Here is a 12,242-nt window from a genome sequence, read left to right on the forward strand (position 1 = left end):
ACAGGCGCACACAGTCTGACAGATATATCAGTCAGTCAACGTGAATCAGGTATGTATGTTTGTCAAAGTCTCATCCTAAAATGAGATATTCCTCTAAATCTGGTTAAAATCTGAATATTTAAAATGAGTTATACCCCTAAATTAGCCTTCAAATTGCCTCATATTTCCGCCGCCGCCCTCCGGACGGCGGCTGTAGTGCCCTTTTATGAATTTGAGCCCCTGCCCCTCTAATGTTCTCTGCACGTCCCTGCAAGACACAGACCCACCACCATCACCATGGTAACCGTGATTGACATGAACTTGTCCCCGGGATGCGGTTGCCTCAGCCGCCACCAGACAACACGCGTATCTTCAAGGACGCATGGGGCTTTTTGCTGAGAGCGTTCTTTCAAGGTTACTGATTGGCTGTGTCGGTGTGTGGGTTATTTTTGCACGAAGCTTGAGGCCTATTGTGCACTGATGGGGAACCACAAGTCAGCTGCCTTTCTTCAAATGCTCAACCACACTGGACTTTTCTCTTCATGCGACTTTCCCTGCCATACCCAAGACAGTTTCTCATTCAGAAACAACTTTGTCACAATGGGCATGCGGCCTGTCTGTGCGGACTGCAGAGCAGCATTGCAGCGCCTGGGTCGGTCGCACCTTTCCCCGCCCACAACACACGCATGCACGGGAGGTCATTAATGGTGATGGCCCGCTGATAGATGTGCGGCGGGGCTGCAGCGAGAAACGAGAGTGAGAAAGAAAGAAAAAGAAAGAAAGAAAGAAAGAAAGAAAGAAAGAAAGAAAGAAAGAAAGAAAGAAAGAAAGAAAGAAAGAAAGAAAGAAAGAAAAGCTTTCAACTTGGCATATATGCTTGCAAATGAAGGTGGGCTGAAAAGTAGGCTAAGTTCAAGCAAGGAAAATACGTGGTGTCCGCACTGCCACAAATCTGGGCAAGTGTTCAAGTCGGATCTGTGTGTCCAGATACAATGAGCCTATAGGCATGGGTTGCTATGGTAACGACATAGGCATCAGTAAACAACTAGCTCCGAAGGTGCTTTCCAACACAGAAGCACGAGAAATGACCATCATCTCGCCATCCAAACAATCCTGAAAAAGACAGAATTGCTCTCAGCGAGACTCCCCCTGTATAATGTAACTGAGCGAGGCAGGCGCCAGGTTTATTTTCCTCTCCGAGGCAGACATAGCATCAACATATGCACTGAACACAACTACTTCCGTTTATAGTCTTCAAAATAAAAGAATACCCTGTCCGGTACTGTGTTAACACTGAACATGCAGAGCCTCCAGACACGAGGCAACTAAATAAATTACATAAAATGCTTACATGAATGTTAAAAAATCACAGTGCTGAACTCCTCGACGTTTGGCACTGCAGCAGGTGTAGCCTTGTACCAAGACGCTGATTACAAACATTACACTACATCAGCGTCTTGGATACTAGTCCCCTTTTCCGGTCGCCGGTTGGTTTGCCGGTTGGTTTTCCCTGATTTACGTGTCCATAAATGTTCAAATCCAACATGTAATGTACTCACCCTCAAAGCCACAGATGTTAGGAAGCTCTACGGAAGCGTCACCGGGTCTTTGTATATGTTGTACCCCTGTATAGGGGAGAATAATCACGCAAGTGATTTGAGTGTGTTTCCTCTTTGACAGTGTTTACTGAATGAAAATCATAAAACATTATACACATTTTTACACATATACATCCAACAAATTAGTTGCCATATCAGTATCATGTTCCAGTTACCGCTGGTATTTATCAGACATAATTCTCATTTTACCCCACTGTTACTGGTACCAGATGTGCACAAATGTATCAAACAAACTCTCAGAAAACATAACAGTCACAAAACAACAATAAACGAACCACTGTGGAAAAGGCATCTACACAGCTGCATAAAATTCACTAAATAAACAAATACTAACAACTGCGCAAAATAGCCCATTCACTCCCGTACATGCGCGAATCCGCCACAGGGCGGCAGCACTGGGCGCAGCTACGGGTTGAACTCTGTAAACCAGGGCCTGAAACTACTGCAGCATGAACACTTTACCATACTTGGCAAACGTTAATTTAACTCCGTCACAACGTCACGTGCACTATCTCTCTACATTCAAAACATGTTCTGAAACAAGTACAACTGCTTAGCAGTGTGAAACAGCAACAACATACCTGTATAGGGGAGAATAATCACGCAAGTGATTTGAGTGTGTTTCCTCTTTGATAGTGTTTACTGAATGAGGAAATAGACACCTTCTCCTAGATATGTGGGCGGAGACAAAAGCAATCGATCTCAAGCTGATTTAAGGGTACATTGCAGATCACTGATAATACTCTTTTTAGCTCAACTTTTAACAAATAAATGATGAAATAAACAACAAATGAATTGAACCTCTGTTAGCAGTTTTACCCCTGATAACAGGATATGGATTCTTACTGTTTTTAACCCTTTTGACATCTTATAGTTTTTTTATGACCATGTGATCTGTTAAAACTTTATCACAGTATTTTAATCTCATTACCGATGCATGCATTTACTGTTTTTAAAACGTATTAGTATTTTACTGTCTTCTTTTCAACGTGTCACATATATTCCTTATTGTTCAATAAACGTGCATTTTATCCCAGATGTCCGACTTTTTCTCCTCACTTCTTCTTTGTCCCGCAATGAATGAGTGCACCGGCTGTCTACTGCGCCACAGCGCCTCTAGCGGTTGGGAGGTGTATTGCACATTGGTTATATACACCTCCCAACCGCTATAGAGGCGCTGTGGCGCAGTAGACAGCCGGTGCACTCATTCATTGCGGGACAAAGAAGAAGTGAGGAGGAAAAAGTCGGACATCTGGGATAAAATGCACGTTTATTGAACAATAAGGAATATACAAAGACCCGGCGATGCTTCCGTAGAGCTTCCTAACATCTGTGGCTTTGAGGGTGAGTACATTACATGTTGGATTTGAACGTTTATGGACACGTAAATCAGGGAAAACCAACCGGCAAACCAACCGGCGACCGGAAAAGGGGACTAGTATCCAAGACGCTGATGTAGTGTAATGTAATCAGCGTCTTGCTACAAGGCTACAGCAGGTGCAGCCTGGGAAAGACAGGGATTTTATTTTGAAAGTTATTATGACCAGAAGTTGTGTATTTAACTCCGGCTGGTTTGACACTACTGCCTAGTGTCCGCTCACTCGAGGTGCCGCTGAGAGGTAGTTGTAAAAAATACATGTCGATAAAGAAGAATTTACACATTATTTCCTGTTTTCAGCGAGTACATGTTTGTTTCTATTTATGTTCCATTATGAGTGAAGTTTGCTAGGTGCACTGTGTAAACTTTCTGGCAGTGTTTGCATGTCTGCTCTCTGCTCTTCAAGTCCCCGCCCCCTGTAATAGACACCCTCAAATCTGATTTGGGTGATCAGCGCGTCCACACTGAAGTCACATCAGTCGAAAGCAGATTGGAAACTACTTCCATATGTGGTTTGGGAGAAGTGACATAAATCAGATTTGGAGTGTCCAGACTCATAAAACCAATCTGGATAGAATCATTAATAGGTCATTCAAGTTCACAAATCGGATTAAGTCACGAGTCCTGAAAATGAGCCCAGGCCTCGAGTCCAAGTCAACTCCACCACTACAAGCCACTTCACGCTGGGTCCAGGGCTGCTCTGCTATTGATGGATGGATGACAAGTAAAAAGCACACATGTTCTGGTTTCTGTTGTCTTTATTAGTGGAATGGAATATACACCTCTGTGCTTTAATGCTGTTTTCTCCTCTCCTCTTCTCCTCTCCTCCTCTTTCTTGGAGACTGAACATCATTGATTCCCTCTTATCAGTTCACTGAGTGGGATAGTAACGTTACACTCTGATGCCTCTGAAGTGGTGTTTATCATACCGATACCGTTCAAGCTGTCCCCTCATCATAGTCCCAGGATGAAAACAATGTGTTTTCTGAAGTTTTTCCAGTAAATGTTGTTTGGCTAGTAGAGGATTCATTTGACAGATGAGGAGCAGGGGTTGAACTTGTGACCATCCAATTACAGGACAGTCTCACTAGCCAGCAGGTGGTGCCACTGCTCTCTGATAGATAAACACCTCTTCAGAGGAAGAACTGATTGATAAATGAGAAATGTAAAGTTACAACAGCTGTTTGACACATGAGTCTCTCACCAAGGCTTTGATATACAGGCAACATGTTGTTTCAATGTGAAATGGGCAATTTAGTGGACAGTTTCAATACAATTTTACCCTTATTGTGTACAAGCTCTGAATACAAAGATCAGTGCTTTCTGACAATGCACACACAAGTCCTAAATGCCTTTTTAAATTTTAAAACAAATTTAAATATTTTCCCAAACATTTAACAACATGAGCACAACATGAACACAACTGACAATTACAACACTAGAAGATATTGAGCAAGATGTATAAATGAAAAACTATGAATATAATGTTTTCCTTCATATATTCTCTTAATATGTTCTATACAGTGTATTGGCCAGCATTGTCATGTGCCATTTGGACCAAATTGTCTACATTAGTATTATCATTATTATTGTTATAATAATAATAATAATAATAACAACAACAACAACAACCTGTTTTTATCGCAGTTTTGTCAACCAATTTATATTTAAATTAATAGAAATGTGGCACTGTTGCCCTGTCAGGAAGGCAGCAAAGTGTAGCTAATATCCTCCAGTGATCTGCGTCATGTTCCACAGTCTGCCCTCTGCTCCTCTACCGCCCTCTGCAGGAGAAAACAGCCTAGAAAATACCTAGAACGGTATCCATGCATATTTGTGACCGCCCAACATATTACCACACACACACACGCACGCACGCGCACATACACCTACACGCACGCACACACACACATACGCACGCACACACACACACACACACACACGCCCGCTTTGCATCCTGGCGAGGAACATGCCCGAATGATTTTTTTTTCGTCAATTCATTGATATAATCTTTTTTGTCTCTTTGTAAGCGAACATACACTTGGTGGTGCAAACACTCGTCTTGAAAACCCGCCCGTTCTCTTCAATCTGCGTACAAGTAACATGACCTTCCACTTTAAAATGATGTGCAGTGAATACTCCAAGGAGTATAAACCACCAGAGGTCACCGCGTGTCTTAAATAGGGCACTGACAAGTTAGGGAGATGGGTTAGGTTGGGTGGACTTCTTTTAGTGAGAGAAGTGGCTAATCGTGCCTCTAATCAAGGTAGCAAGCAAAACACATCTTTCACTTCCTATATTACTTCACAACAAAAGCATCCTTTTAGTTTGTCAACCTATTAGACGTCAGTCTACCAGCTTGATTAAAAGCTGTTCTTAAACTAGTGGGGTGTAAATACAGAGGTGAGTAAACTATCCAACACTTTAGCATACACTATGTTCACTGACAACAGGTGACAAGCATTATCCAAAATAAGAAAACTAACCTTTTAGTAATAAAAGGTTGTTAGTGCTTTCTATTACATGGCTGTAAATTCCTAATAAATGAATATACCTGATGTTTTTAGTAAGCAACCAGTATTCATACGCTGCGGTGATTTTTAGCTGCACACACTTCTGTCACTTTCAATGGAAAAAGGGAAAGTAGTCCCTGATATTTTGTTTACCGATTTGTGTTATTGTGTTTCATAAACATTTGACCCACCTTGTCTCCCCTCATTGATTGATACAGTTGATCTGAAAATAGGTCAGTAAACTCTCAGCCTCCTTTCAAAGAGGTGGGTAAACTGCATTGACCCTCCACTACACCTCTGGTATCCTGTCTCCACGTATCAACTGCATGTCCCCGGTCTCGTACACATTGCACGTATTTTGAAAGTGGAAACCCGTGTTATTTGTACGCCATGGGGTGAGACCGGCTTGAAACTTTGATTTTGGGACAAAGGGGGGGATGAGGTCAGTAAAACAAACTAACGACCGGTAGGAGAGAAAGAATAAAAGTCGTCATGCAAAAGAACAGATGATGATATTTTTGATGTCGTTTTTTTTCTTGTTTTTTTTTCTGACATGGTTGATAAATTCCTACGCTCAGTAGCGCTACTTCTACTGTGCGAGGCTCATGCACGGAGTTCACGCAGTCAGATATCTGACTTTCTTCTCTCTTTTTTGGTTGAGGGTTTGACTGGAAGATGCAGGTGCAAGTTTATGATACAAAATATGTTACAGTATGTACGTGTGTCTCTGTGACTCACTCACGCTCACCTCTGAGTGGTCAGTCTGTCTCATGTGACTCACACTCACCTCTGAATGGTCAGGGAACGGCCCACCCAAACCTTAGTGCTAAAGTCATATTTGCTGATGGCGTACACTCTTAAAAAGGACGTGTTTTTGGGGGAACAACAGACATCACTGTTTTACAGTGTAACGCTCTGTAATGTTTACAGTGTAAAGCTCTGTAATGTTTAGTGTAACGCTCTGTAATGTTTACAGTGTAACGCTCTGTAATGTTTACAGTGTAATGCTCTGTAATGGTGTAATGCTCTGTAATGTTTACAGTGTAAAGCTCTGTAATGTTTACAGTGTAACGCTCTGTAATGTTTACAGTGTAACGCTCTGTAATGTTTACAGTGTAACGCTCTGTAATGTTTACAGTGTAACGCTCTGTAATGTTTACAGTGTAATGCTCTGTAATGTTTACAGTGTAATGCTCTGTAATGTTTGATGCTATGTTGACATGTCAGATAATTGCATGTCGGAGAATTATGGGTTGAGAAATCTAGCCTGAGTTTCTCACAACTTCATTGCTGGACATAAATTAGATACCAAAATCATCCATGTTTTCCCTGTAGCCTCATTGGCTCTGGCCTGCTAACACTTTAGACTGATAACAGGTAACAAGCATTATCCAAAATAAGAGAACTTAACATTTTAGTAATAAAAGGTTGTTAGTTTTAGTAAGCAACCGGTATTCAAAAGTCGCTCATCCCGTTCGCGACTCTTCTCGTCCCTGGCACCTCAATGGTGGAACGAGCTTCCACCTTCGGTCAGGACGGCCGAATCACTGCCGATCTTTTGGAAAAGACTAAAGACTCACCTTTTCAGGCTCCATCGGGACCCTTCTTGAAACGAACTTCTTTCTCCCCCCCCCCCCAAAAAAAAAACTTACCTACTTACTAACTTTCTGTAACTTTACCACTATTTCTTCAGAAGTTGTAGTTGTCGTAGACTGTGTTGCATAGTTGATTGCTCTATTGCTGACAAAATGTTATTGTAATTCGCTTTGGATAAAAGCGTCTGCCAAATGACGTAATGTAATGTATTCATATGCTGCAGTGATTATTTTGCTGCAGTCTCTCATGACCTCCTTCACTTTCTATGAAAAGGGGGAAAGTAGTCCCTGATATTTTGTATTTACTGTATATGATTTTTGTTGTGTTTCATTGAAATGTTTACTAATGTCTCCTATATAAAACTTGCATACTTAGGCCTACATATCATTGATATTTATGCTACCTACAATTTAGCTTCAGAGCTTCTCTAACTTCTCAACTCATCACTTGACTTTAACATAGCCTACAGTAGCCTATCTATCCACACAAGGTATGCTAAAGTGTTAGCATGGAGCTTATCACTCAACACAATGTATGCTAAAGTACTTAGCATGGAGCCTATCACTCAGCACACTGTATGCTAAAGTGTTAGCATGGAGCCTATCACCCAACAAACTGTATGCTAAAGTGTTAGCATGGAGCAGATCACTCAACACAATTTATGCTAAAGTGTTAGCATGGAGCCTATCACCCAACAAACTGTATGCTAAAGTGTTAGCATGGAGCAGATCACTCAACACAATTTATGCTAAAGTGTTAGCATGGAGCCTATCACTCAACACAATGTATGCTAAAGTGTTAGCATGGAGCCGATCAATCAACACAATGTATGCTAAAGTGTTAGCATGGAGCCTATCACTCAACACACTGTATGCCAAAGTGTTAGCATGGAGCCTATCACTCAGCACACTGTATGCTAAAGTGTTAGCATGGAGCCTATCACTCAACACACTGTATGCTAAAGTGTTAGCATGGAGCCGATCACTCAACACACTGTATGGTAAAGTGTTAGCATGGAGCCGATCACTCAACACACTGTATGCTAAAGTGTTAGCATGGAGCCTATCACTCAATACACTGTATGCTAAAGTGTTAGCATGGAGCTGATCACTCAACACACTGTATGCTAAAGTGTTAGCATGGAGCCGATCACTCAATACACTGTATGCTAAAGTGTTAGCATGGAGCTGATCACTCAACACACTCTATGCTAAAGTGTTAGCATGGAGTCGATCACTCAATACACTGTATGCTAAAGTGTTAGCATGGAGCTGATCACTCAACACACTGTATGCTAAAGTGTTAGCATGGAGCCTATCACTCAATACACTGTATGCTAAAGTGTTAGCATGGAGCCTATCACTCAATACACTGTATGCTAAAGTGTTATCATGTAGCCTATCACTCAATACACTGTATGCTAAAGTGTTAGCATGGACCACCGGAGCCAACACCTGTATTGTTGATCTAGGATTTGACGTTATCTGTATTCTACTGTTGCAGTGCTAAAGATTAGAGTAGGCTACTGTAATGAAGTGCTTACGATTGGAATATGGTAATGAAGTAAAATTTGAACATGTCAACATCTATTACCTGCTATTAATCCACGTTTAAACATGAAAAGGTAATGAAAGATGAGTTTTGTTGCATAATGTTCTGAAGTACGTGTTGAAACTGACATCCATTTCCAGAGTGTACGTCATCGAGACAAAGAGGAGTTTAATGCTGAAAAAGCTTTTGGGAGGCTATCCCCTTTGCATCTAAATCTATTGCAGAATGCCTGTTATGCTCTCTCTCTCACTGAAAAGATTACATAACAAATTAATTTCTTAGTTGCTTTACATTTGTTCCCTGCAATAATTACTGTAGTTTTAAACACACACATTATTATTATTGTTATTTCTGTTCATTTGTTGATGCTATTTTCCTGCTTGTTGTAATGTTGCATATTTTGAAAAGTAAAAGGCTTTCAATTCCCCTTTGGGTGTTATTGGAGTGACATACACTTTGAGAGCGTTCCACTGAGCTACTGTATATCCAGACCGGACTAGTAGATACCAGACCAGAATAGTTTTTGTACTAGACCAGACCAGCAGATACCAAACCAGCCCTTACAGAAAAAAATTCACGTGTCCACTTGTGGTGAAACGTGGATACATGTTAAATTTCACATGTGAAAACATGTGGAACACATGTGAAACGTGCTTTGCCCATGGGAAGCATGTGGTTTTGGAACATTTTCACATGTGGAAAACATGGTATCACATGTTATAACGTGAAAAATGTTATATAAAATGTATAGCAACATTTACATGGGTTTCACGTGTAATCACATAGGTTTCACATGTAATCACATTGGAATTTACATGGGTTTCACACATTTCACATGTGAAAATGTTCCCAAACGACACACTTCCCATGGGCAAAGCACGTTTCACATTTTCAAATGTGAAATTTAACATGTTGTCACATGTGAAATTGCATATGTGCAAAATCACATGTGCAAAATCACAAGTGATCACGTGATTTTTGCATGTGTTAAGTTCATGCGGTTTTTCTGTAAGGGAGACCAGAGAGTAGATATCAGACTATAGCCTGGCTAAAATCAGATAACTATATCAGACCTGACCAGTATAGATACCAGACCAGGCTAATCCAATCCAGATTTCCCATGTTGAACCTTTTGCTTCATTAGTCCATTTTATCCCACTCTGTTCTGCTTTGTTCTATTCTGGGCTGGGATCCGCTCTCCAAGTGGATCCAAAACCAGGTCAGACCAGTTCTGCTTAGACCAGCACAGTTTATGTTTAGCTCAGTTCAGCTCCGATATACGTTAAGATCAGCATTGAGTTGTTTGGTGTGGAAAATCCCTGTGTGAACGAACGGCACCCAGCAGCATCATTTCTCTTTCAATCCACCGTTTCTTTCTTTCTCCTTTCATACAGTCTTTCAGAGCACACTGACAGCGAGCCCTTGAGCAAACAGCTGTAGTTGTTCAAATATCCGGAAGTGAACCCACAACCCAAGAGTTCCATCTAGGATTCATTCAACACTGACAAAAGCATCAAGTGCCTTCGGCCACAGAAATTGGACTGGAGAGATTATCCCGCCAATATTCTGCATTGTTTACAGACTCCATTCGGCTTCAGATCCCTCCTTTTCATTCTCTTAGAAGAGTTCTTATCCCCAACGGCGGGATTTGAACCCACAACCTTTACATTCTAAGCAGCAGGTCTCCAGCAATGAATACAACAGAGCCACACAGGGCTGACTGGAAGTCGTGTGTGAGGACCCAGGCAGTCGCTGTCTTCCGAAGCCTGACTGTGCTTGGTCGTCTTAAGAGCGATCTCGTAACCCAGAGGTTGTTGGTCTGATGATGATTAGGCTCTGGTTTACAGTCCGATTAACAACTTGGAAGTAAGAATGAAGTTGGAGTTGAGAGACGGCATCTATGAACTAGTGTTAATTTTGTCTGCTATGCTATTTTCCTTCACAATGGCGCCCAGGTACCGTTCCCGAGCACACACCCAAAATTGACCCCAGATTCGGAACATTTGACAAGTGTGAACGTTGCGATCCGTTCCGTTGTGCCCACGGGCGCGCAACAGGGAACCGTGACAGGATCCACTTGAAAAGGTGGTCTGGGGAGCGCTTCGGCGAACCACATAGACAACACACGGGCGAGGATAAACTCCAGGCATAGTTCATGACGCAAGTGCACTCTGTTCCGTTTCCGAGAAATGTTGTAATGTGAAAGCTGACCAGCGGGGGAGAGGGGAGGGGGGTAATCGTTCCTGGGTGAGGAACGGAACTGGACAGAAGCAATGGTTCCCAGTGAGAAAGCCCTTTGTTAATTTGTATTATATTTAGGCAACCTCATCCTGTTTTTGTTTAGTCAAGTTTTAGTCGACTAAAAGTCGGAGTATTTTAGTCAAAGAAAAGCCTAACTATTGTTTCTTTAGAATTTCCAAACTCTTTGGAAAGATCTATTAATCTGTTATTAAGTGGTATTAAGCTCTGAACGTCCAATACAGACACAGATTGAAATGTTTAACTTCTTCGTATTCTCTTTTGATTGAATCTCTTCCAAATTCGTCCCTCCCTAACATTTTAGTCTGGTTCTTATTTGTTGATGAAAATGTCAGTAGATTTTTGTTTTTTTGTCATCATAACTTTGTTTGTATTTAGTGAACCTCTAGTTTTCATCAGAGGAAATAGGAAGTTTTAGTGAACCTCTAGTTTTCATCAGAGGAAATAGGAAGTTTTAGTGAACCTCTAGTTTTCATCAGAGGAAATAGGAAGTTTTAGTGAACCTCTAGTTTTCATCAGAGGAAATAGGAAGTTTTAGTGAACGTCTAGTTTTCATCAGAGGAAATAGGAAGTTTTAGTGAACGTCTAGTTTTCATCAGAGGAAATAGGAAGTTTTAGTGAACCTCTAGTTTTCATCAGAGGAAATAGGAAGTTTTAGTGAACCTCTAGTTTTCATCAGAGGAAATAGGAAGTCGATGAGTATTTTTGTCACAGTTTTCGTCAATGGAATTAACACTTTTAATTAACATGTTGTAAAAGTATCCAGTTTAGTGCACAGTGTTTTTCTATCAGATGTTCCTTTGCAGCAATGTCTCTAACGAGACCACCGGTTGTGTTTTGGGCTTCGTAGTTACATAGCCTGCTGCCCCGGAGAACTGCTAAAGTTCTCTGTCATCTTTTCAAAGGCAATGTTGTCATCCGACTTTGAAAGCGACACGTTTCTTTTATTACACGAGTCAAATGTTTCTCCACACAAACATGGATACTTTTTGTAGGTCTTTTAGGTCCAGACGGCATTTGAGCTATACAAATATATCTGCATAGGAGGTGTTGTCTTCTCAACTCCAGCTTCATTCTGCCATCTCAAGTTGCTAATCAGACTGTAAACAATGGCGACACAGAGAAGAGGAAGTCTTGGCCCGGATGTCCGCTGGCTACACCGGAAAACCCACAAATATTGGCTGAGTCTAATCATCATCAGATGGGTTCTGAGATGATCTTAAGATCACCTCTGTCTGCTCTTAGAAGTCTCTCATCCTTGCCCTATGTTTAGTTTGGCAGTCAGTGTTGTCCGAACACAGATTGAGTTGAGTCTAGCTGAGTCTACAGGCCCTCAAGTTCACTCCC

This window comes from Poromitra crassiceps (assembly GCF_964638095.1).
Source record: "Poromitra crassiceps genome assembly, chromosome: 20".
Taxonomy (NCBI): domain Eukaryota; kingdom Metazoa; phylum Chordata; class Actinopteri; order Beryciformes; family Melamphaidae; genus Poromitra; species Poromitra crassiceps.